At 38.1% G+C, this 27,373-nt stretch overlaps 2 long non-coding RNA genes across 2 annotated transcripts in view; one reads left to right on the top strand and one right to left on the bottom strand.

Annotated features, from left to right (window-relative positions):
* LOC309610492 overlaps positions 1-27,373 on the bottom strand; it is a 121,024-nt gene that overhangs the window by 78,547 nt on the left and 15,104 nt on the right. The gene's annotated exons all lie outside the window — the stretch shown is intronic.
* Positions 9,567-19,201, top strand: LOC309610489. The gene is made up of 2 exons (XR_014233985.1): positions 9,567-16,319; positions 17,395-19,201. It is a non-coding gene; the product is annotated as an uncharacterized lncRNA (long non-coding RNA).

Raw genomic sequence — 27,373 nt, 5'->3', positions numbered from 1 at the left:
TATAGTGTAGTATAGTATACACTATATTAATATATTATTGTAGTTTAACGTAATAATATGCCATATATAGTTTAGTAGAGTGGAAATTACACTGGCCTTACCGCTGGAATGTCTGGGCACCAGTGCTTGCTATTGGGTCATCATGGGATAATAATAGTACTACTATTACTACTACCAATAATAATAATAATAACTTCAACTCTTTTTGCTTCGATATTCTCATTTCCAAAATGACCTGAACAGGTAGTACCTGATAAGCTGCAAGAACTTTTTCAGCTCTAACATTCTATTCCTTATATGAACTGATGTTTCCTAATATATGCTCCACCGACAGCATCTTGCCACATAAGGATATTTAATACATGCTTGTAATATGATAGAGAAGATGGATTATATACATTCCTGATCTGGAACATTGATAACTTACAAAAATTAGTTAAAATGTACCATAGAATAAACTGTCTAGATTTTTTTGTCTTCAGAGGATAAGAAAACATTAATTTCTTTTAAAAGTTTCATTGTTATTTCTTTTAAAAGTCACAGTCTTGCTTATTTTTGACTGAAGTGTTTAATTTTAGAAATTCAACACCACTGCTTCCTATTCACTTAACACTTCATCTCTATAGCCAGTCAAGTGTTCAAATGACCAAGAGGCTCAAAGCTCCGCATTCTGGTGTCCACCTTCAAGTGACATAACTGGTGATGTCCCTTCCAACTTAACTGGGGTCTGCATGAACCCAAGAGTCCTTGCACATTCAGGATGACAACACACAGACTTATCCCACGCACAGGTAACGTTTGGCATAGCAGCTTTTACCCAGGTTGGGATGTGCTGTATATGGGGATGTATTTGGTCTAGTCTTTCCCAGGAAGTGCATTTAATTGTTTAATTCACCTACATTCATGTTAAGCATCTGCTGTGTTCTCAGTATAATTATAAGTCACTATGAGGTAATCTACTAGAAGGAGAGTATTTGATCGTCTCTGTTTTCAAAGAGCTAATGTTCTTTGAGCACTGGGGACTCAAATATTCTCATAGATAGAGAACATGTATGAAAATAAGAGGAATAAATGTAAAGTACAAATGCAAGTTTGGGGAGGGGCAGGGGAGCAAATATGTCAGCAATGTAGAGATTAATTCACTAATTAGACTCTGATGAGACACTGGGTCATACTTGAAACTTCAACGGTCCTACTCTATTGTGATCACCTTATTTTCTTATACTGTTCCAGCCTCTGAATCTGTATGTGACACTTTCTATAGCTCTCTTGGTTCTGACCTCTGGTGCATATAACCTTGACACAGAACGCTGCCTCCATTCTTCGGATTTTCTCCCCTAGCTTTGAAGACTAGATTTAGCTCTCGTTGGTTCTTGATCTTGTCTGTTGTCTGAATGAACTTTACCTCAGGACTGTATCCCTATATCTTCAACCCTAGTGTAGAAACTTGACATTGACTATAAATTACTTACCCTGCTTGGCAGTTTGGTTGGGTTACCCTGACTCTGGAATCCCTATCCTCTGTTGCTTAATCTTGCTGTGGAGGTTCAGTAGAAAGAGTCTGAGCTTTGTTACTTGATTCTGGATAAAATATATAAACTATTGATACTGTTGCTAGGTCAATGTGAAAGAATAAATGAGTTAAAATAGGTGGAGATAGAAAATGTTTCTACTTGTTTGCAGAGGTAAAAAGCAGAACTGAAAGAGGTCTTAGATAACATATAATCTGGAAGTTCTTAACCCTAGCTGCATATTATAATCATCCAGGGATTGTTTAAGAAATACTGATGGCTGAGCCCCACCCTAGATCAGTTAAATTAGAAACTCTGGGGGTGAGGCCCATGTATCAATATTTTTTAAAAACTTCAGGTGAACTTAATGTGCAACTAATGATCAGACTATCTGATCTAGTCCCATTCCATCATTTAACAATCAAGGAAAATGTGGCCCAGGAAATTTAAGAGATTTTGCAGAACCCACATAGCTTTTGCCAGAAGTGGCTGAAATAGGAGGAGAACTTAGGTGTCCTATTGTCTGGCTATGTGCACTTTATTTCACTAAGCTGCTCTTTTTTTTTAAAGGTTAGACTTTATTTTACTACCCAGATTCTATTTTTGTTCCCCGGGAATTGTTAATGACTGGTGACAAATCTCTCTTTTTTTTAAAAAATTTTATTTATTTATTTATTTTTGGCTGTGTTGGGTCTTCGTTTCTGTGCGAGGGCTTTCTCTAGTTGTGGCAAGCGGGGGCCACTCTTCATCGCGGTGCGCGGGCCTCTCACTGTCGCGGCCTCTCTTGTTGCGGAGCACAGGCTCCAGACGCGCAGGCTCAGTAGCTGTGGCTCACGGGCCCAGTTGCTCCGCGGCATGTGGGATCTTCCCAGACCAGGGCTCGAACCCGTGTCCCCTGCATTGGCAGGCAGATTCTCAACCACTGCGCCACCAGGGAAGCCCTAAGCTGCTCTTTTTTAATATTTTCTTAAGGCAGTATTATAGCTCCTCCCAGATGTGCATAAGTCTTTTGCCACATTCCTTTCTTGAGACTCCTTTGTATTACCTGCAATATAGGTAAAGAAGATGATATTTTTTCCTAGGTCTAACTTGGTCTTAGTGGCCCTTATTTCCCTGGCCTTGTGGACCCCGCCCTCATTCTGCTTCTGCTGCCTTGGAACTGCCACCATTTGCACAAAATCCTGACCTTTCAACAAATACCGCAGCCCATATTTTGCAACATTTAAGACCTGCTTTAGTCTGTCTGGAAGGCACGAGTGTTGTAGTTGTATTCCATTCTTCGAGGGTCTTGCTGTCACCCAAATGATAATGAAATAATTAATCATAATGGACGATTGAAAATTTCTGTAGGTTTCACCAGAAACCAGGTTTCTGCCAGGAACTCTGCAAACATTGTCTTATTTTCCCTCTCATCATTGGGAAGCTTCTGGGAGTACTTTTCATTGTGCACTTTCAGGTATTTTAAGCCTGGGAAGGATATAATGCACTCAGGTAAATTCTCTGTGTCCCCCTAGTCATCCTAGGTCCCAGGCAGCTACTTACATGCTGGATGATAGGAAGTTAAAAGGATTGTTATCCGGAGTTGATTCATCACCTGGTGTCAGTATTTCTTAAAGGTTTAGGAATACTCTAAGAACAAGTTTGAAAAACCTCACAGTGTATCATTCCTCTCCTGATAACACAATCACTGACTGATACTCAGGTATGTATTGGGGCAAAAATAGGTGCATGAGGAGGACTTGCTGTGTTGAAGGTCAATCATGCAGCCTTCTGCATGGTGAATGGAGGTTGGGAAAGGCATTCCCAATCAGCAGAACTGTTTGTGCCAAAGTCTTATCTTAGAAGTAAGCATGGTGCATTGAAGAAACTGAGCGGAGGCCAGTGTGGCCCCGGGCTATTGCACTAGTCCAGGGCACAGATAAAGGAAGCTTGGACTAAAGTGGTATCAACAGAGATAAAGTCACTAACATTGGGAGATGTTTAGCAGATAAAGTTAAAAGACCTTGGTAATAGATTGGGAGATTTCAAGGATGATCCCTTTGCTCCACTTTATGAAATTGAATCAAATGGATGGTAGTGCCATTTAGTGGGGTGTGGACCTGGCCAGGTTTCCCTAGCAAGATCATGACTTTGGGTTTGGACACAGTGAGACAACTTTGAGGCATCTGAGATGTGTTGCTGTGTAAGCATTTGAGGGCTAGAGGGGAGGGCTTGATTGGAGATAAACTTGAGAGTCATTTGGATGCAGATGGTGGTTAAATCTGGCCCACTGCTTATTTTTGTAAATAAAGCTTTATTGGAACACAGCCATGCTCATTTGTTTACTCACTGTCTATCGCTGCTTTAACACTATAATGGCAGATTGGTATAGTTATGACAGAATCTGTATGGCTCACAAAGCTGAAAATATTTACTGTCTGGCCCTTTACAGAAAAAAATTGCTAACCCTAGACCTAGTGTGAAAAAAGACAAGGGCCAAAGAATGTCACGCAAAGGGAACAGATGGTTCAAGAGAGAAGAGGAATGATCTTCAGTGGCAAATGCTACTGAGGGCTTAAGTAAGATGAGGGCTAAAATACATCAATTAGATTTTAGTGAATGCATGTCATTGGTGACTCTGTTAAGAGGTGTTTCAGAGGCATGGCAGAAGCAGACGCCAGACTGGATTAGATTGAAGAGTGTGCAAATGGAGACGTTGCATTTAGACAACTCAAGAAATTTTATTTTCCAAATATAAAGAGAAGTAGCTAGATGGGTATTTGAAACCCATGGGAGATTTTCTTGTTTAAGATGGGAGAGATTTGAGTGTGTTTAAATGTTAAAAGGAAGAAGTCATTTAAGGGGAAAATGATGAAGTATTCAGTCCTGGAGGAAGTATAAACAAAAAAGTTGCTGAGGAGGTCAGAGGGGATGGGATCCAAAGACAGATTGGCAGGTCAGCTTCAGGCAGAAGGAGGGATAGAATCTTTTGTGTCAATCAGGGAAAGAAGAGAGTGGACTTGCAGGTTTGGTACCTAGTAGGGGTTTGAAAGAGTTTCCATTTGATGGTTTCAAGTTTCTGGATGAAGTAGAAAGGTAGTAGAGTCATTTGATAGGAATGAGGAGGGACAATTTGTGTGTGATAGTTGATGGATGGAGGTTACAGGTTTAAAGAGAGGGAAGAAGATTAAGGAAGCATTTTGAAAATGAGAGCGTATCTTAATCAGAGAACTGTAATAGGATGGTAGAGCAGTGACAAATATTTCTAGAGCTGGGATTGTGAAATTGGTTGCTATGAACTGGAAGGAAAATATGAGACACATCCTACAGATGTTGAACAACTTCAAATCCAAACAGCAGAAATATTTCTAACTCTTGCATTTAACTTATACTTGAGCTTTCCACCTGTCATGAAATATCTAGATTTCTATTGCTAAATCAATATGTTTTCAACAGTTTTTGTTTCACTTATATTAAGATTGATAGGCACAATTTCATAGGGAGAGACATTTCTAATATATGAACCGTTCATTGTGTGACTAAATGGTAATCATTTAGGTATATTATTAAATTGTTTTTCTATCAATATTTTAACCATTTCAGTGACCAGTTTCTGCAGATACAGATTCAATGTCACATTTCCGCAATATTAATTATGCGAACATAACCAGGAAGATAGAATGAATACATTATTTCAGAAAACGATTTCTAGACGGTTCTTCAGGGCTTAGCTAAAGTTCTTAGACCATAGTTTCAAACTGGACATAGTTTTTTTTTCTTTTTGAATTTTATTTTATTTATTTTTTTATACAGCAGGTTCTTATTAGTTATCCATTTTATACATATTAGTGTATACCTGTCAATCTCAATTTCCCAATTCATCCCACCACCACCACCCCCGCCGCCACTTTCCCCTCTTGGTGTCCATACGTTTGTTCTCTACATCTGTGTCTCTATTTCTCCCTGCAAACAGATTCATCAAAACCTGTTCAAAACAGGTTTTCACCTAGAAAACCATTGTTCTAGGTTCCACATATATGCATTAATATACGATATTTGTCTTTCTCTTCCTGACTTACTTCACTCTGAACGACAGTCTCTAGATCCATCTATGTCTCTACAAATGACCCAGTTTCATTCCTTTTTATGGCGGAGTAATATTCCACTGTATATATGTACCACTTTTTCTTTATCCATTCGTCTGCCAGTGGGTATTTAGGTTGCTTCCATGACCGGGCTATTGTAAATAGTGCTGCATTGAATATTGGGGTGCATGTGTCTTTTTGAATTATGGTTTTCTCTGGGTATATGCCCAGTAGTGGGATTGCTGGGTCATATGGTAATTCTATTTTTAGTTTTCTAAGGAACTTCCATACTGTTCTCCATAGTGGCTGTATCAATTTACATTCCCACCAACAAGGCAAGAGGGTTCCCTTTTCTCCACACCCTCTCCAGCATTTGGTGTTTGTAGATTTTCTGATGATGCCCATTCTAACTGGTGTGAGGTGATACCTCGTTGTAGTTTTGATTTGCATTTCTCTAATAATTAGTCATGTTGAGCAGCTTTTCATGTGCTTCTTGGCCGTCTGTATGTCTTCTTTGGAGAAATGTCTATTTAAGTCTTCTGCCCGTTATTGGACTGGGTTTTTTGTTTTTTTAATATTGAGCTGCATGAGCTGTTTATATATTTTGGAGATTAATCCTTTGGCCGTTGCTTCATTTGCAAATATTTTCTCCCATTCTGAGGGTTGTCTTTTCGTCTTGTTTATAGTTTCCTTTGCTTTGCAAAAGCTTTTAAGTTTCATTAAATCCCATTTGTTTAGTTTTGTTTTTATTTCCATTACTCTAGGAGGTGGATCAAAAAAGATCTTGCTGTGATTTCTGTCAAAAAGTGTTCTTCCTATGTTTTCCTCTAAGAGTTTTATAGTGTCCGGTCTTACATTTACGTCTCTAATCCATTTTGAGTTTATTTTTGTGTATGGTGTTAGGGAGTGTTCTAATTTCATTCTTTTACATGTAGCTGTCCAGTTTTCCCAGCACCACTTACTGAAGAGACTGTCTTTTCTCCATTGTATATCCTTGCCTCCCTTGTCATAGATTGCTTTACCATAGGTGCATGGGTTTATCTCTGGACTTTCTATCCTGTTCCATTGATCTATATTTCTGTTTCTGTGCCAGTACCATATTGTCTTGATTACTGTAGCTTTGTAGTATAGTCTGAAGTCAGGGAGTCTGATTCCTCCAGCTCCATTTTTTTCCCTCAAGACTGCTTTGGCTATTTGGGGTCTTTTGTGTCTCCATACAAATTTTAAGATTTTTTGTTCTAGTTCTGTAAAAAATGCCATTGGTAATTTCATAGGGATTGCATTGAATCTGTAGATTGTTTTGGGTAGTATAGTCATTTTCACAATATTGATTCTTCCAATCCAAGAACGCGGTATATCTCTCCATTTGTTTGTGTCATCTTTAATTTCTTTCATCAGCATCTTATAGTTTTCTACATACAGGTCTTTTGTCTCCCTAGGTAGGCTTATTCCTAGGTGTTTTATCCTTTTTCTTGCAATGGTAAATGGGAGTGTTTCCTTAATTTCTCTTTCAGATTTTTCATCATTAGTGTATAGGAATGCAAGAGATTTCCGTGCATTAATTTTGTATCCTGCAACATCACCAAATTCATTGATTAGCTCTAGGAGTTTTCTGGTGGCATCTTTAGGATTCTCTATGTATAGTATCATGTCATCTGCAAACAGTGAGAGCTTTACATCTTCTTTTCTGATTTGGAGTCCTTTTATTTTTTTTCTTCTCTGATTGCCATGGGTAGGACTTCCAAAACTATGTTGAATAATAGCGGTGAGAGTGGACATCCTTGTCTTGATCCTGAGCTTAGAGGAAACGCTTTCAGTTTTTCACCATTGAGAATGATGTTTGCTGTGGGTTTGTCGTATATGGCCTTGATTATGTTGAGGTAGGTTCCCTCTATGCCCACTTTCTGGAGAGTTTTTATAATAAATGGGTATTGAATTTTGTCAAAAGCTTTTTCTGCATCTATTGAGATGATCATATGGTTTTTCTTCTACAATTTGTTAATATGGTGTTAGCACAGTGATTGATTTGCATATATTGAAGAATCCTTGCATCCCTGGGATAAATCTCACTTAATAATGGTGTATGATCCTTTTAATGTGTTGTTGGTTTCTGTTTACTAGTATTTTGTTGAGGATTTTTGCATCTATATTCATCAGTGATGTTGGTCTGTAATTTGCTTTTTTTTAGTGTCTTTGTCTGGTTTTGGTATCAGGGTGATGGTGGCCTCATAGAATGAGTTTGGGCGTGTTCCTTCCTCTGCAATTTTTTGGAAGAGTTTGAGAAGGATGGGTCTTAGCTCTTCTCTAAATGTTTGATAGAATTCACCTGTGAAGCCATCTCGTCCTGGACTTTTATTTGTTGGAAGATTTTTAATCACAGTTTCAATTTCATTACTTGTGACTGATCTGTTCATATTTTCTATTTCTTCCTGGGTCAGTCTTGGAAGGTTATACCTTTCTAAGAATTTGTCCATTTCTTCCAGGTTGTCCATTTTATTGGCATAGAGTTGCTTGTAGTAATCTCTTAGGATGGCTTGTATTTCTGCGGTGTCTGTTGTAACTTCTCCTTTTTCATTTCTAATTTTGTTGATTTGAGTCCTCTCCCTCTTTTTCTTGATGAATCTGGCTAATGGTTTATCAATTTTGTTTATCTTGTCAAAGAACCAGCTTTTAGTTTTATTGATCTTTGCTATTGTTTTCTTTGTTTCGATTTCATTTATCTCTGCTCTGATCTTTATGATTTCTTTCCTTCTTCTAACTTTGGGTTTTGTTTGTTCTTCTTTTTCTAGTTTCTTTAGTTGTAAGATTAGATTGTTTATTTGAGATTTTTCTTGTTTCTTGAGGTAGGCTTGTATAGCTATAAACTTCCCTCTTAGAACTGCTTTTGCTGCATCCCATAGGTTTTGGATTGTCGTGTTTTCATTGTCATTTGTCTCTAGGTATTTTTTGATTTTCTCTTTGATTTCTTCAGTGATATTTAGTAACGTATTGTTTAGCCTCCATGTGTTTCTTTTTTTTTACGTGTTTTTTTTCCTGTCATGGATTTCTAATCTCCCAGCATTGTGGTCAGAAAAGATGCTTGATAGGATTTCAATTTTCTTAAATTTCCTGAGGCTTGATTTGTGACCCAAGATATGATCTATGCTGGAGAATGTTCCGTTTGCACTTGAGAAGAAAGTGTAGTCTGCTGTTTTTGGATGGAATGTCCTATGAATATCAATTAAATCTATCTGGTGTATTGTGTCATTTAAAGCTTGTGTTTCCTTATTAATTTTCTGTTTGGATGATCTGTCCATTGGTGTAAGTGAGGTGTTAAAGTCCCCCACTATTATTGTGTTACTGTCGATTTCCTCTTTTAGAGCTGTTAGCAGTTGCCTTATGTATTGAGGTGCTCCTATGTTGGGTGCATATATATTTATAATTGTTATATCTTCTTCTTGGATTGATCCCTTGATCGTTATGTAGTGTCCTTCCTTGTCTCTTGTAACATTGTTTATTTTAAAGTCTATTTTATCTGATATGAGTATTGCTACTCCAGCTTTCTTTTGATTTCCATTTGCATGGAATATCTTTTTCCATCCCCTCACTTTCCACCTGAATGTGTCCCTAGGTCTGAAGTGGGTCTCTTGTAGACAGCATATATATGGGTCTTGTTTTTGTATCCATTCAGCAAACCTGTGTCTTTTGGTTGGAGCATTTAATCCATTCATGTTTAAGGTAATTATTGATATGTATGTTCCTATTACCATTTTCTTAATTGTTTTGGGTTTGTTTTTGTAGGTCCTTTTCTTCTCTTGTGTTTCCCACTGAGAGAAGTTCATTTAGCATTTGTTGTAGAGCTGGTATGGTGGTGCTGAATTTTCTTAGCTTTTGCTTGTCTGTAAAGCTTTTGATTTCTCCATCGAATCTGAATGAGATCCTTGCCGGGTAGAGTAATCTTGGTTGTAGGTTCTTCCCTTTCATCACTTTAAATATGTTATGCCTCTCCTTTCTGGCTTGTGGAGTTTTTGCTGAGAAATCAGCTGTTAACCCTATGGGAGTTCCCTTGTATGTTATTTGTCATTTTTCCTTTGCTGCTTTGAATAATTTTTCTTTGTGTTTAAGGTTTGCCAATTTGATTACTATGTGTCTTGGCATGTTTCTCCTTGGGGTTATCCTGTATGGGACTCTCTACGCTTCCTGGACTTGGGTGGCTATTTCCTTTTCCATGTTAGGGAACTTTTCGACTATAATCTCTTCAAATATTTTCTGTGGTCCTTTCTCTCTCTCTTCTCCTTCTGGGACCCCTATAATGTGAATGTTGTTGCGTTTAATGTTGTCCCAGAGGTCTCTTAGGCTGTCTTCATTTCTTTTCATTCTTTTTTCTTTATTATGTTCCACAGCAGTGAATTCCACCATTCTGTCTTCCAGGTCACTTATCCGTTCTTCTGCCTCAGTTATTCTGCTATTGATTCCTTCTAGTGTAGTTTTCATTTCAGTTATTGTATTGTTCATCTCTGTTTGTTTGTTCTTAATTCTTCTAGGTCTTTGTTAAACATTTCTTGCATCTGCTCGATCTTTGCCTCCATTCTTTTTCCAAGGTCCTGGATCATATTCACTATCATTATTCTGAATTCTTTTTCTGCAAGGTTTCCTATCTCCACTTCATTTAGTTGTTTTTCTGGGGTTTTATCTTGTTCCTTCATCTGGTACATAGCCCTCTGCCTTTTCATCTTGTCTATCTTTCTGTGAATGTGGTTTTTGTTCCACAGGCTGCAGGATTGTAGTTCTTCTTGCTTCTGCTGTCTGCCCTCTGGTGGATGAGGCTATCTAAGAGGCTTGTGCAAGTTTCCTGATGGGAGGGACTGGTGGTGGGTAGAGCTGACTGTTGCTCTCGTGGGCAGAGCTCAGTAAAATTTTAATCTGCTTGACTGCTGATGGGTTGGGCTGGGTCCCCTCTCTGTTGGTTTTTTGGCCTGAGGCGACCCAACACTGGGGCCTACCCGGGCTCTTTGATGGGGCTAATGGCGGACTCTGGGAGGGCTCATGGCAAGGAGTACTTCCCAGAACTTCTGCTGCCAGTGTTCTTGTCCTCACGGTGAGACAGAGCCACCCCCCCCCCCCCCGCCCCACCTCTGCAGGACATCCTCCAACACTAGCAGGTAGGTCTGGTTCAGTCTCCCCTGGGGCCACTGCTCCTCCCCCTGGGTTCCAGTGTGCAGCCTACTTTGTGTGTGCCCTCCAAGAGTGGAGTTTCTGTTTCCCCCCATCCTGTCGAAGTCCCACAATCAAATCCTGCTAGCCTTCAGTGTCTGATTCTCTAGGAATTCCTCCTCCTATTGTCGGTCCCCCAGATTGGGAAGCCTGACGTGGGGCTCAGAACCTTCAAGCCAGTGAGTGACTTCTGTGGTATAAATGTTCTTCAGTTTGTGTGTCACCCACCCAGCAGTTATGGGATTTGATTTTATTGTGATTGTGCCCCTCCTACCATCTCACTGTGACTTCTCCTTTGTCTTTGGATGTGGGGTATCTTTTTTGGTGAGTGCCAGTGTCTTCCTGTTGAAGATATTTCAGCAGTTAGTCTTGATTCTGGTGTTCTCGCAAGAGGGAGTGAGAGCACGTCCTTCTACTCCACCATCTTGCAAACTGGACATAGTTTTTGCAGCCTAAACAAAAACCTTATTAAGAAACAACTGGCTGATTACCATTTTATTACAAATAGTGCCACAAATAGTATATACTCTAAATATGGAACTCTGCTTGCAACTCTCAAATAAACCACTTAGCAAAGATCCTGGAGTTGAAGTGGGGAGTCTTGTTCTCCAAGAGTTAAAATAGTATGATGTGAGAAAAGCAGTTCACCCACTTCTTGTAAGTGGATGCTCTATATCCTTCTTTTTGGTGACCCTTTTCTACAGACTGCTTTGGAGAAATAGATCTCCAAAAGGGCAGGGAGAATCTGCAAAACAGGCAGGCTGAGAGAGCCTGAGTTTTTTGTTTTTGTTTTTATGAAATAACTTCCAATTTGTTTTTCAGAGTTTCCACCCTTGGGAAAATTGAAGAATCTCTGAAGATTGGGAATAAAACCTAAGTTTAGGTAGGTCAGCAATTGTGTTTATTGAGCCCTTACAAGCTAATTGTGCTTATATCAATAGTTCTAAAGCTGAGCTGTGCAAATGTTTAATCCCTAGTGCTTAGTCTAGTGCCAAGTTCATAGTGCATGGTTAGGAAATTTTTGCTGAACGTGTTGCATTAGAGTTGATTCACACTGTCAACGTCTCACCATTTGGAACCCTGAGATATCAAGCCTTGGCTTGTAAGGCATTAAAACCGCTTTAACCAAAATGCCCCTTGTAACACCTAGAGCTGCCAATTCTACCTGACCTGTGACTGAAGTGTAAGTAAGCCCTTCTCATCACCAATCCTTGACCTGACTTTCATCCATGTCTCCCTCTCTATTTCAGTAGAAACTCTTCTATTGACAGCCAAAACGAGAACAATTTCCTTACTATTAATTTGATACATTGGCTTTTTAACAACTTTGCTTTACCAATAGTAATGATCCATATCAAGAAACTTGATAGGACGACTACAGTTTGGAAGAAAAATCCCATTCAATCCAATCACGTTTCATGAAGTTTCATTATTGTGCAATGTTCTCATGGAACTAAAGTTAGGCCAAGTGAGTTTCCTTCCCTCAAGGATATCACAGGGTACAAGGAGAACAACTCAGGCATGCAAATGAAAGTAATGGAATACAACTATTGGTAAGTGCTTTAGTTTATGAACTAAAAAAAAAAATGTGCCAGGAGGTAGAGGAGGGAATGCATTATTCTCATCCCAGATGGGCCTTTTGAGCTTTCTTTCTGAAGTCATTCTCTCACTTTAGTGGCTGTGGACAATGCATGTTTCTTGAAACAATCTATGAACAAGTGAGGTTGATCTCCATCCATCAGGTCTGTGCCAATCCACAAACTCCTCCACTGCTCCCTGTCACATCTGGCCCCACTACCTCTGAAAGAGCAACCACACCTCCCAAATATCCTTCAGCCACCGACACACAAACTGGCCATGTGGACGATCCCCAGCCAACTCTAGATTAGGATGATAGCCAACACAACCACATCAACATGGAGACAAGTGCCACTTGTCTCTCTGTCGCCAGTAGATCATCTGCCACTTTAGTTTCACCTGTCACTGCTAACGGAGACACCTACTAAAGCAGGTGATTTTCTGACAACTATTGCCACCACCAAAACAACACTGACATAGAAGCCCATCACCCCGTAAAGGCTACCGTGGCATATGGACCTATGACAGTACAACTGAATCTGGGACAATTACAGACCCAGTCACATTGGCTGACCAATAGTGGACACGACCTGTTAATAAGATTTTTGAAGCATGCCACCACTGCCGTACTTATCCACTACCCCGACCATCACCTCCTCTGCACTTGGATGAACGGGATCCAATTATTGTCGTACCAATCACTGTAGCCAAAGCTGAACCCATCGTCTTTGTTGCTATCACTTCAGCTACCACTCTGTCTCCAACAGCCCCGACCTGTCTCTGTTTGATCAGAGAGTCCAAGGGCCAGTGTGACTACAGCAGAGTGAACGAGAGAGATGGTAGGAGATGCTGTCAGAGAAGGGAGTGGCAGGCAGATTGTGTAGAGTTTTGTCCACCATTATAAGGACTACCTTCTATTCCAAGTGAAAGGGGAATCTATCGGAGGGTTTTTGGCAGAACAGTGACATGAAAATAATTTTGACTGCCATGTAGTGAATAGTCTGTAATACGGCAAGAGTAGATGAAGGAGCCTAGTTTGGAGAGAATGAAAATAACCCAGGCTAGAGATGAGTAAGGCTTGGACCAGAGTGGTAGCAGTGGAGGTAGTGAGAAGTGCTAGGATTTAAGGTCTATTTTGATGATAGAGCCATCAGAATCCGCTGATGGATTGGTTATGGGGTTTAGGAGAAAGAATAACTTCACAGGTTTTGCCTTATTCAACAGAAAGGATGGAGTAGCCATTTACTGAAATGGGGGCAGACTTTGAGTCTATAATGAAGAGTCTGATTTCTTCTGTGATGTTTCACTGCTGATAGCTTTCAAGCCCCCTGCCACACCCCCCCACACTGTTCCACATTTGGGCAAGCTGATATGAAAGCCCAGGTGCTCCCTTCTCTGGCACAGGCAGGCAGTTCAATCCATGTAAACCAAAGCTGGCATGCAGAGACCCTCACCCCAGCTCCACTCCCTAATCAGCCCTAATCACAACAAAAGCCAAACATGTCTCCTTTCTTTGCTCTCTCAGGCCATTTTCAGACCTGCTTGCAACCCTGCCTGCTCTCCCCAGAAAGCCTCATATGTGAGTAATTAATCTCTTCATATCCTCATGGCGTTTGTGTGGCATCATCAGTCCTGAAATCCAAATCAAATTTTGGACAGGGAGGTCCATTGCATCTATGCAAGACATCTACAACAGAAAAAAAGAGGTCGTGTGAAACTGACAGGGGAGTGAGAGTAGGAACAAGGAAATCATTTTGGGGACATATGTTTGAACTGCCTGCTAGATATTAAAGTGAGAATGTTGGGTAGGCAGATTTATGTGTCTGGAGTTTAGAAGATAATTCCAGGCTGTAGATAGAAATTTGGGAGTTGTCAGCTTGTAGATGGCACTTAGGACTATACACTGAATGCACTCACCTTGGGCGTGAGAGTAAAGATGGGAAGCGCTCCAAGAATTGAGCCCTGGATTCCAACAATTAGAGGTTGGAGAGATGAGGAGGAAGAAGCAAAGCCTTCTCAGAAGGGGCTGCTGTCTTGTAATATAAAAGGAGAACTAAGAAGAGTGGCATCCTGGAAGCCAAGTGAATATATTATACAGAGAAGGTGGAGTAGTCAATGGGGCCCAACACTGCTGTCAGGTCAATGTATGCTCTTTCCAGACAAATTTATTTCATAAGGAAATAAAAAGAGTTCTAGAAATAGGGAAAAAGATCTGACCATAAATAAATCTAGGACAACCAACCACAATATTTTGAAGGACTTTGCATGTCACATGACTGTTTTCCATGATGTTGTCCTATCGACATATTTATTGATATCCAACTAAGTGCTATGACTCTAAGCATCATATTATTTTTTTGTTTGTTCCCTTTTTGTTTTTAGTAATAGAAAACTTGTCAGTATCGCCAGCTTGGTTTAGCAGCATCGCCTGAAAATATATGTTGAAAATTGGTCATGCAAAAGCTCATTGGGCCGCCCAGACATCTGCTGAGATTCAGGCACCAGCAGCCCTCTCTTGGCTGACTTCCCCAGGACTGCGCTACAGGACAAAACATGAAGTGTACAGCTGTGGCTGTGACGCCCCTAATCGGTGGCTGATGGTGAAATACGCAGCTCATTTCCCTGAATTGTTTGGCTGCTGGGTGGGAGGAGTACCAGCTCCTCTGTGTGACTTGGCCAGGAGAACCTCTGCTGGCAGCCACGAGGCCTCACTGTCCCACCCACACTCTGCCTGGCTGTCTAGATTTTCAGCCCTCAGGCTGACAAGAGAGACCCCACCTCTGTCAGTCCCCCAGGCTCCGGGGTACGAGGCTCCTTTTCTCTTCATTTTCCCCTTCTTTTTATCTTATGCTTCAGAGAGGTTTCTTCCAGAGCTCAAGTGAGCCAGGCCCCTCTGATGCAATCCTGAAAGACCCAGAGAGAAGCTCTGGGGTGGAGGGAGGAATGGGGGAGGGACCTGCTGGTGGAGACTCTTCCTCTTCTTATCCCAACCCTACTCCGTTCTCAGCAAGACCCCAAGACCCTGAGCACAGGAGAGAAAAGTGAAGCTGAGTAGTTGACTCTCATTACTAATAACCATGGTGCAGTCTTTACCTCTCAGTCTTGCCCACAGACCTGTACAAATGACCTTTAACCTGGTCCTCCTTTCCACATGCTGTCAGCATCGCTCTTTTCCATTCATGTTGTAAACTCTGATGGTTCTGAGGGGTACGTTCATTCACTCATCCATCCATTCACCTGTTAAACAAACACTTATGGAACAGAGCTCCTTCTGTGTGCCAGGCCCTGTTTAAGTGTCAGGTGTGCAGTAGTAATCAAGAGAGACAAAGTCTTTGACTCACAGATATTACATGCTAGTGAAGTCTGCAGAAAACGCAAGTAAATATCAAGGTCCCGGATGGAAGCACGCTAGCGTACAGGAAAAGCAAGGGTTGAAGCCAGTTTGCCTGTAGGTGCAAATCCGACCTCTTCCAGCACTAGCTTTGTGATCTTGAGCATATTATTAACCTCCTCTACAAAATGGTGATAATCATTGTATCTCGTTTGGTTGCTTTAAGGTTTGAAGCATGTAGAACCGTGAGTAGGAATTTTGTAGACACAGAACACACAGGAAAAGGCTTGGTGTATTCAGTGCCCTGATACAAGCCTTGTGTGCCTGGAGCTATTAAGTCAAAGGAGATGAATTTGGAAAGGAGGGAGCAGCCCCATTAAACTGAAGCTTTGTAGATTTCATTCTCAGTGAAATGTAAAATCATGGAAAGGTTTTAAAAAGTATTTGCTTTGTGCTTTAAAATAATGGTACTAGTTTGTTTGGGAAGATGCTTAGTAACTATAATTCTGGTTCAATATGATCCACATAAAGGAGTATTTAGGAATTAGGAAATGGTGAAGGTCAAATTCTTACTGCCTAGTTCCATTTAATGTCAGCTTGCTTGGGTTTCTCTGATTTAGTTAATTCGCTAAAGATCCAAAGGTGGAATTTTTTTTTGTTTGTTTGTTTTTGTTTTGAATATCAAATGTGTTGATATTTATTAAATTCTTATAACAGTATGGCACATAGTAAGACTATATGGGCATTTATTAACTCTGTGAAGAATTAATATAGGGATAGTATGTAGTATTTACCATCAAAATCATCACATTGTCAAAATCTAATAGTCCAGGTGTTTTAATATAGCAAAACAACTGTATATTTGTCAGCTCTTTTCTTGCTGTGTAACTCGTGAGAGCACCTTGACTTAGGAGCTTTTTTGAGAATTTGTTACTTTAAAAATTTCTATTTATTATAAAAACAGATATTAAAGGACACAAGAAGGAAGAAGATTCCCCTTAGTATCCTCATTTAACTCTTCAAACACTCCTCTTTCCTTCCAGCCTGGCTAATACATATACGAGGTAGCAGTTCTAATTAGAGTGTATATTTTTGTGTGTGGGCCTCATACTTTTCTCAATAGAAGAGACTCCCTGTACCTGTCAAGGCCAGAGAGGAGCCTGTTAGTTCTGGATCCTATCCCCTCTCACCTTCTCAAGGTCTTTTCTCCTGAATCATCCATTTCTTCCTCTCAATTGAATTTCTCACATTAGCTTGTAATATGCTCTTATATCTCAAATCTTAAAAAATTCCTCTTTTGACCTCAACATCCCCTTTAATCATTATCCCATTTATAGTCTGCCCTTCACAGCAACACCTGTTGAAAAATCTGTGTCTTGTGCTGTCTACACCTATCACCAACACTTTCTCCTTGACCTGCTCTAGACGGGCTTCCATTCCCATCACTCCCCTGAGACTGCATTTTTCAAATCCCCAACAACCACTGTGATGGGAAATTCGAGTCATTTAGTCCTTTCCTTATCTTGACCTTTTCTTTTTTTTTTTTTTTTTCACACACACACACTGTATTTTATTTTTACAAGAGATAAATAGACTGACACCAAGCATTGTACATGGATGACCACAACAAAAGCAACAATGATTGCAATTACCAAACATGAAACACACTCATACTATGTCATAATATTGACATTCAGTCCAGTAATCCTTCACAAAGGTGGAATTTTGGCAAAAGGTTATTTAGTATGTTTCATAATGACACACCTCACTATTCATTTATATTAGGTTCCTAATCCCATTTAAATATTTTCTAAGCTTCCTAAATCTATTTTACAAAAGACAGTAGACACCTTTTAAATATTTTTGTGATGGCTGTAAATTACTGTATAATGAATGTAAAAGTAGGGCAATGTGTTATAAGCATTGAGGGACAAGTGAGCAAAGATGTACACATTTTTCTGTCCTGAAAAGGAGTCTTTCTGGTTCACCAGATTAATTAGCAACCATGAATTGAATGCGAATATTTTCAGGGCATTATACTAAGCATTATCTTTTAATAGGAAATACTTCTAATATTATTCATTTTATTCTACAAATACTTATGAGATATTTCCTATGTGCCCAGCATTGCGCTAAGTGCTGAGAATTCAAAAGACAATGTGATAGGATGAACTAACTATTTTTAATGCTTGATAAAGGCTGTAAGCACAGGATGCTATAGAAACGTGCAGAAGAGTAGCAGCAGACCTAGGAGTGGGTGATCTCATTTTGTTTTTGTTGTTGTTGATAACCCGGCTTGCATTTGACTAAACCAAGTCTAGAAACAAATTCTCTTTGATCCTAATAACATTAGTAAGTTTCTTTTCCCTCATCAGGTAGTGAACTTTTAGTGTCCCTTGCGGGAGGCTGAGGAATGACTCCCCTCAAAATGTCCACATCCTACTCCCTGGAACCTATCAATGTTACCTTACATGGCAAAAGAGACTTTGCAGATGTGAGTAAGTGAAGGATCTTGGGATGGGAAGATTATCTTGGATTGGTACCCAACGTAATCACGAGGGTTCTTGTAAGAGGGATGTAGGAGAATCAGAATTAGTAGTAAGAGATGTGATGATGAAAGCAACAAGTAGGGAAGGGGCCACGAGCCAAGGAAGGCAGGAGGCCTCCAGAAGCTGAAGAAGGTAAGAGAATGGAGCCTCCAGAAGGAATCCATCAATGCATTCCTTGTCAGTAAAATTCCTTGTTTAGGGAATCCTGTAGACCACAAATCTCCACATTTTATTTCTGCAAACCATACACTGTCATCCTTTAGGAGTGAGAAGCTGTCTTTCTCTGGCTCAGTTCATAGTTCTTTTGAACGAATCTCAAGATGGGACATAACTGCAGGGATTAGTAAATTATTGTGAATCATAAACTCACCTGATTATTCTGAATGTGGTCGTTCATAGAGTGACATAGGACATTTCTCAACGTCTTATAGGAATCTGAGTCACCCTGGTCTGGGGCACTTCCCAGGTCTCCTGGCTATTGAGTGTGCCCTGCTTCATGTTGCGGTAAAGTATAAATGGCCAATAAACATCTCATTCAAGACATTCAGCCTCACTACCTACCAGGAAAATGCAAATTAAAGCCACACTGATATAGTTTATACTCCCTAGATTGGAAAAAACTTTTTTAAAGCTGAAACTCTTTTTAGAAAAATTTTTATTGAAGTCTAGTTGATTTACAATGTTGTGTTAATTTCTGCTGTACAGCAGTGATGCAGTTATGCATATATATATTCTTTTCTATTATGGTTTATCACAGTATATTGAATATAGTTCCCTGTGCTGTACAGTAGGAACTTGTTGTTTATTCACGCTATATATAATAGTTTGCATCCGCTAGTCCCAAACTCCCAATCCTCCCCACACCCAACCCTTGGCAACCACAAATCTGATCTCAATGTCTGTGAGTCTGTTTCTGTATTGTAGATAAGTTCATTTGTGTCATATTTTAGATTCCAAATATGCAACATCATATGACATTTGTCTTTCTCTTTTTGACTTACTTCTCTTAGTATGATAATCTCTAGGTCCATCCATGTTGCTGCCAATAGCATCATTTCATTCTCTTTTATGACTGAGTAGTATTCCATTGTATATATGTACCACATCTTATCTATTCATCTGTCGATGGACATTTAGGTTGTTTCCATGTCTTGGCTATAGTAAATAGTGCTGCTATGAACATAGTGGTGCATGTATCTTTTCGAATTAGAGTTTTGTCTGGGTATGTGCTCAGGAGTGGGATTGTTGGATCATATGGCAACTCTATTTTTAGTTTTTTGAGGAACTTTCATACTGTTTTCCATAGCGGCTGCACCAATTTATATTCCCACCAACAGTGTAAGAGGGTTCCCTTTTCTCGACACCTCCAGCATTTATTATTTGTAGACTTTTTAATGAGAAAGTCTGAAAATCTTAAGCATTGACAGTAATCTAGAACAATGGGCACTCTCGTACACTTCTTGTAAGAATGCAGAATAGTACAAACACTTAGGAAAATGTTGTGGCATTTCCCAGTAAATTTGAAATGTGCATACCCTGTAACACATCAACTCCATTCCTAGACATGTATATGTGTGTGTGTGTGTGTGTGTGTGTGTGTGTATATCTAGAGAAGTGGCAAAAAATATGGATGAAAAGTTCATAGCAGCACTGTTAATCTTAACAAAAATAGAATAAATAAATAAATGCAAGTCCAGAGCATACAGTTTGAAGCTTTTACCACTTATGTTTCAGATGTGGAGTCTTACTACAAAGAAAAACAAGTGAATGATAAACAGATAATTTAGAGTTTTCACCATTTCTAGGGGTTGGGGGTATTATCTGGGAAGTGTATAATGGGGCTTCAGTTGTATTTGTGATTTCTATTTATTATGATGGGCAGTAGACACATAGATAGGTGTCTGTACTACCATTCTTCAGATTTCATGTTATCACATTTTGTGGGCGTGAATGTCTGAGCAAAATCTCATAATGGTAATAAATGTAACTGCCCTTCTACTGCTTCCAACTCATGCCACTATGTCGAACTGACCTGCTGGAATCACTCCGGGAGGGGGTGGTTTTAGGTGTAGTTGTAGTTGTTGGAACAGTGGTCACGAAGGTTCTAGGTTGCTTTCTCAATGGGACTTTAGCTTCCATTTTCTGCCGATCAACCCAAAACAGGGGTTATACTAAAGGTATAGCCACACAAGAAGATGCAGGATTGGAGATGCAAAAGAGCTGAAGTGACAACCTGAAAACCTTCACTATAATGAAACCTCTATTAGGGTGGATAGAATTGTCAGACTAGAAAAGTGGCACCCAATACTTCTGTGTTGTAATTAATGGGTGTCCTCCAAGTCTGTGGGTATCATGTATTCACAAACAAAAGAGGGACTCTTTAGTAATTGTCATAAACTACATTTTTATGGAACTTTGTAATCTTTTTTTTTTTTTTAATTAATTATTTATTTATTTATTTATTTTTGACTGTGTTGGGTCTTCGTTTCTGCGCGAGGGCCTTCTCCAGTTGCGGCAAGCGGGGGCCACTCTTCATCGCGGTGCGCGGGCCTCTCACTGTCGTGGCCTCTCCTGTTGCGGAGCACAGGCTCCAGACGCGCAGGCTCAGTAATTGTGGCTCACGGGCCCAGTTGCTCCGCGGCATGTGGGATCCTCCCAGACCAGGGCTCGAACCCGTGTTCCCTGCATTAGCAGGCAGACTCTCAACCACTGCGCCACCAGGGAAGTCCAGAACTTTGTAATCTTGAACAAGTAATTTACCAGTTAGTCACCCAGTATTTATTAAGTTCTTGTAAATTGTGCAGTTCCATACTGACCACTCAGGAAATTCATTTCAAAAAATAGGCCTGGTCCCTCCCTTGAAAGACCGACATTATAATTACAATAGTTTGTGCTCAGTTGTACAGCAGAGCTAACCTGGGCCTGTACCATCTGCAGAGAGAGAATTAAGAGTCAGAGGATAAAAAAGCAGAAATACAGAAGATAATTAAAGAGAGGAAACATTTTCAGATAAAGGCGGTGTCAAAATAAAGGACTCTCGTCATATGTCAAATGTCCATATTAGTTGATGAGAACCAGGGGCGTGATGGTGCAGAACAGACAGCAGGATGTCACCTAGATGTGTACCCGGTTAATAAATAATTAATAATAATAAATGTCATATGCTCTCACATATATAGACCAATTTTCTAATGCTCAAATAATGCATAAGAGTTTGGATGTTCATATCATATTTGTCAAAATATTTATGCCCTGAATGTAGTAGCCAGAATGCCTGCAAACAAACCTTAATTGTCCTTAGCTCTTGATTATTAAATTTGTTTATAATTAGGTTAAATTGTTTATAAGAACTTGGCTAAAATCATCAACAATGTAAAAACTCATCACACATTGGTAGGGAAGAAAATGTTATGCAAAAACTGTTTTGGGGAAATTGGTTAAATATTTGGGGAAAAACAGAAATTGAGTTCAAATGCACTGAAGAGTTAGTTGTTGAAAATCAAAATGTAAAAATCAGAGATAATTAATTTAACCTCTTGAGTTTTAAAGACTTCTGAAGTCAGAAAATCATTCTTTAAAAAAAAAAAACCGGAAAAAAAACCGTTGGAAAAATATTTGCAACACAGAGGGTAGAAAAATCATTGGTATCTTGATACATAAAATGTTCACTGGAAAAAAGAACACAGACCCATAATAGTTAAATGATCATAGAACATAAATATGAATAAACATAAATACAAATATGAGTAAGCACATGTATGATAGTTTGTAAATATGACTATTGAATGATATTTAAATGGTTATTAATGTGTTTAATTTCAGAGCTATAAAACAAAGGAAATGACTACACACACACACACACACACACACACACACACACATATACACACACACACATTCTTTTTCCTGACCTGAAAACAAAGACTGAGGAAATGGTCAAAATGTTCAAAGAAGGGAGAACACAGTAAGTAAGGTGGTCTTGTGACACTGTTAGTGACAGTGTAATCTGGTACAATTTTCTTCATCAATTTGGCAGCAATTTTTTTATCAAGAGCTTTTGATCTACTCAATTCCACGTTTTTTGAGGGAGGGTTTATTATTTATTTATTTATTAAAAAATTTTTTTTGAATTTTTATTTATTTATTTATTTTTATTGGGGTATAGTTGTTTTACAATGTTGTGTTAGTTTCTACTGTACAGTGAAGTGGAGTTCCCTGTGCTATATAGCAGGTTCTCATTAGTTATCCATTTTATACATATTAGTGCCACTTTTAAATTGCCACCTAAAGAAACAATGCAAAATTTTGAAAAAATATTTTAAAAAATAATTATTGTATTGATTATTATGTCTGCAAAATAAAAACAATCTAAATACTTAAGGATGGAAGCATGGTTAAGTAAACTATCTTACTTTTTGTGTAACTGACTGTTGTACAACCAACAAAACACATTAAAATGAATTAAAAAATAACTATCCTTATATATGCATTGAAAAGTGTCTGGGAGGAACTAAAACAATTTAAACAATTGGATAAGTCATGATTTTCTTTAAATTTTCTGAATTATCTTCAAAATAGGTTTGTATTACTCTTCTAATTGGAAAAGGGTATATGAAGTCAGATGTTTCATAAACTAATGAAAAAAATGATAAGAGAAACAGAGACAGTAAATTAGGGGCAGTGAGTAATGGAAACTAAAGTTAATGAATTTAAAGTGAAAAAATGAAGCATCCTATATGGATGCTTCTTTTATTTTTAATTTTTAAATAGTGGTCATAGAATATCATTATAAAACTGAGATACAAAAGAAATCCAAAAGATCGTAGGTGAATCCAATCACATTTGGTACCTCCTATCTTATTTACAGCAGAGTATCTGGCTACTAAGTGATTTGTCTATTAGATTCGTGTCTGAAGAATCAATTTTCTGGTTCTACGTGGGATTTTGACTTAGATTAGGGATTGAATTTCTGCTCTGCAGCAACTGTTGGTTTTGCAACCTGAAGAACATTTCTTAAACTCTTTGAGTCTTGGTTTCCTCATCTGTAGTATGGACATAACACTTTTTCATAGAGTGATTTTGAAGATTAACGTGGTTTATGTACCTATCATTGTCCCTGACAAATAAGTGTTTGTTTTTATTAGTATGAGACAAATGCTTTCACGAAGAAGCATTGAATTATATGTGTGTGTATATATATATATATATATATATATATATATATATATATAAAATATTAGTAAGTATGAGTATTCCACTCAATGCCAGAATTATTAATATTTATGTTATCATAATTGTTAGTATGTATATATACTTATATACAAGTACATGGTATATATATATTGATATATATAAATATATTATGGTTAATATTTATATATATTGGGTTGGCAAAAACATTCATTTAGGTTTTTCCATAACATCTTATGGAAAAAACCCAAACAAACTTTTGGGCCAGCCAAATATTTGTTTATATAATTGCTAGTATTTTGGTATATATGTATATTTATATACATATACATGTTATAGACAGTTGACCCTTGAACAACACAGGTTTGAACTGCATGGATCCACTTATATGAGAATTTTGTCAATAAATGTGTACTATAGTATTACACTACCTATGGTTGGCTGGACGCACAGATGTGGAGCCATAGGTAAGGAAGGCTGACTGTAAAGTTATATGCGGATTTTTGACTGCAGGGTGTCAGTGACCATAACCTATGCGTTGTTCAAGGGTCAACTGTGTATATGTTTTACTATATATTTATGTAATAAAACTTCATTTATTCTAGGGTGTTTTAACTTCTATTATTTTGATGTATCAATTTTTTTCTTACTCTACTGGTCTTCTAGATAACTTTCTAAAAATCCTACATTTCGCTATTTGAGATTCCATAAGCAAGTCAAATATTGATTTTCCTTTCTTTTGATTTCTAGATGATCTTCAGAGCCAAGAGGAAGCACAAATCGTCCAAATATCCATGCTCTCTGGGCAACATGTTTCATTTCTTTGTACTATTTTGAACTGCTTTGAATAGTTGACATTTCTGGGATTCACAATTGGCTCCATAATTGTGACATATGGTAAACTTCCCATTTCAGAGATATTTATGACAGAACCCAGAAACATAATCTCTTCAGTTCTTCTAAGGATTCTGAATAATTATCTCTTCTTTTTTTTTCTTTGTGGGTAAAGCAAAGGAAGCCCAAGAAATGTCACCAGAAATCAATATTTAGGTTGAATGCTATGCTCTAATGCCTTATGATCATGGCTGGGAACCAGCATTCAGTAGCTGGGAAAAGGGCACAACCCTATGCTCTTGCCACCTTCTCCCAAGAACAATGATTCAATCTTTGATGGTCAAGGTGGAGATCAAACTTAAAGGACTTAAGGCATGAGAACTTGGATCAGTCCATAAAGTTTATGGTTCAGGTTCAAGTTCAAGGACTGACAAGAATTAATATACTTGCAGAATCAGCAAACAAACAGAGCAGATGATGCACATGAGCTGATACAAAAAAATGTGTCAACCCACTGCCAACCGTGTTTCCTACTGAGAGGTGCCAAAGTTCAGTGGTCTCAGCACCTTTTATGAACTGAGGAGCTAAGACCCCAGGAAGCCATTTAGGCTGGTGTTGAAAGAGTACACAATCATCAAGCAAAATGAGACCTAATTACCTTAAAGCAATTGTATTTTTCTTTTGCAAGACCACAAGTATGGTAACTAGTTTATTTCATGTTTTACTTCTTATTGTGCCATCAGGCCTTGAAACTAAAGGTGTCAGTGAATCAAGCCTAACCAAGAGGCAAATGGCCCTTCCAAATTATTTGTCAAATAGTTGCTGTGAACACAGAAGAGAGAGAGGGTGTTGAAAAAAATTTCAAAATGACTTGTGTAACATGAATTTTATTAGAGCTGGCCAATGTATTTTGGTAAGTACTTATTTTTAGCATGTAGTTGATATTTATTAAACAAACACCCATGTTATCACACTCAGGTCAAAAACAGAACACTTCCAGAATCCCCAGAGTCCTTCAATGTGGTATTCGGCCCCAATTCTGCTTTTCTCCTTCCCCTGAGAGGTAACCACCACTATCACAAGTGTTACGTTAAATATTTCCCTGCTTTTTAAAATAGATGTTTCAAATTTGCATTTGTCTGATGTTTTCTTATTATTTGAGTGAGATTATACATTTTTGGGAAAAATATCTAGAAGATATATATCCTATATCAAGGAGTTCATGATGTCAGTATGTCATATTACTGGTGATGTTGGCCTTGATCACTTGGTTAAGGTAGCTTCTACTGGATTTCTCCACTGTAAAGTTGCTGTCTTTTCCTCTGTAGTTAATAAATATCTTGGGGAGGTAAAAAATAAAATAAAACAGATGTTTCACTTACATATACCTTTAAACAAGATTGTTTAGTTTTAATGTCTCTATTATTTTCCCCACTACATCATATTTGTGAGATTCATGCATCTGATATGTTTAACAAGAGTTCGTTCATTTTCTTTGGTGAAAGTATTTCATTGTATAAATATAACACAATTTACTTATCTATTCTGCTGTTGATGTATATTTGGGTTGTTGTTTTTTAAACTGACGAATAATGCTACTATGAACATTTCTGTATGTGTGTGGGTGTGTGCGCATGTGTGTGTGTATGTATATATATATATATATATATATATATATCTGTGTATTTCCCTTGGGAACATACTAGGAGTGGAATTGCTTCATCATAGCTCATAAATATCTTCAAGTTTACTAGATAATGTCAAATGCTTTCCAAGTCATCTTACAAATTTATATAACTGCCAGCAGCATATTTATTTAGAATTTCATTAATGATTTACTCAATAAGATTTCATAAGTTTTCCATTAAAAGTATTGCACCTCTTATTAGTAGATTTATTTCTAGATGCTTGAAAATTTCTTTTCAATATCTCTTTAAGTTTTTAGTTTTCTGAATATTTGTTGATGATACACAAAAATATGAAATAATCACTTATACAAATACAAAATACTTTCTTAAACTATTTTTGTATACCGATTTGTATCCACTAATCTTGCTAAACTCTTACTTATTCTAATAGGTTGCTTGTGGATTCTTTGGATTTCTATGTTTACAATCCTGCTATATGCAAATAAGAACATCTTTCATCCTTATATAATTGATTTCTTATTTTATTGCCCTGGTTGGGACCTTCAGTACACTACTGAGGAGCAGGAGTCATAGTGGACTCTTGTCTTGTCACCTTTTCTTCTTTCCTTTTTACATCTCAACCCTTTTGACTGAAATTCCTTTCCTTCTGCCTTTCTACCCTTTGCATTTCTTTCAGTGAATGCCTGCTGGTGAAAAACTTCGACTGAAATTCCTTTCCTTCTGCCTTTCTACCCTTTGCATTTCTTTCAGTGAATGCCTGCTGGTGAAAAACTTCGTCAAATTTTGTTTAACTAAAAAATGATCTCATTTTTATTCTTTACTTGATAGATATTCTTGCTGAGCATAGAATCCTAGCTTGCCAGTGATTGTTTTTCAGTATATATTGAAGACCAATTTAATTGTCTTTTGACTTTCACTTTTGCTTTAGAGAGGTCATTGTAATAAAATGTAATAGCCTATGTCTTTTTAAAAAGGTAGGAAGCCAGGTTCCTGATGTTAACTTTTCCAGGTACTTTGTCTTATTCTTTGCTGCTCTAAGATTTATACTACCACTGAGAAGTTTGAACTATAAGTTGACGATCCCAAGTTCTTCTCCAACCATTACATAATAGTGGACTCAGAAACAATCAGAGCAACATTGGATTAATGAAACAGGATTTATTTTGGCCATAAGGCAAAAAAAAACAAAAAAAACAAAAAAAAAAAAGAAGAAAAAAGCAACTAACAGTGATTTAAAGCATAAGTCATCTATTGTTTTCTTAATGAGAAGTTCAGAGATTTGGAATTAAGTTACATAACATTTTTTTGTGAATACAATATTACACACAAGAAGACATGTCTGCTCTTGAACTAGGATATATGTAAGTCTATTAATGGTTTGGAAAATTCATGTCACTAGCTACTGCCTCCCTACCCAAAGTTGGCCTATACGAAATGCATGACTAAAAAATATCTTAAAGTCATTTTTTGTCTA

The sequence above is a fragment of the Balaenoptera borealis genome, assembly GCF_965194805.1.
Source record: "Balaenoptera borealis genome assembly, chromosome: 14".
In the NCBI taxonomy this organism is placed as follows: domain Eukaryota; kingdom Metazoa; phylum Chordata; class Mammalia; order Artiodactyla; family Balaenopteridae; genus Balaenoptera; species Balaenoptera borealis.
The sequence above is the reverse complement of the archived record's forward strand: the minus strand, read 5'-3'. Positions and strand labels throughout refer to the sequence as shown.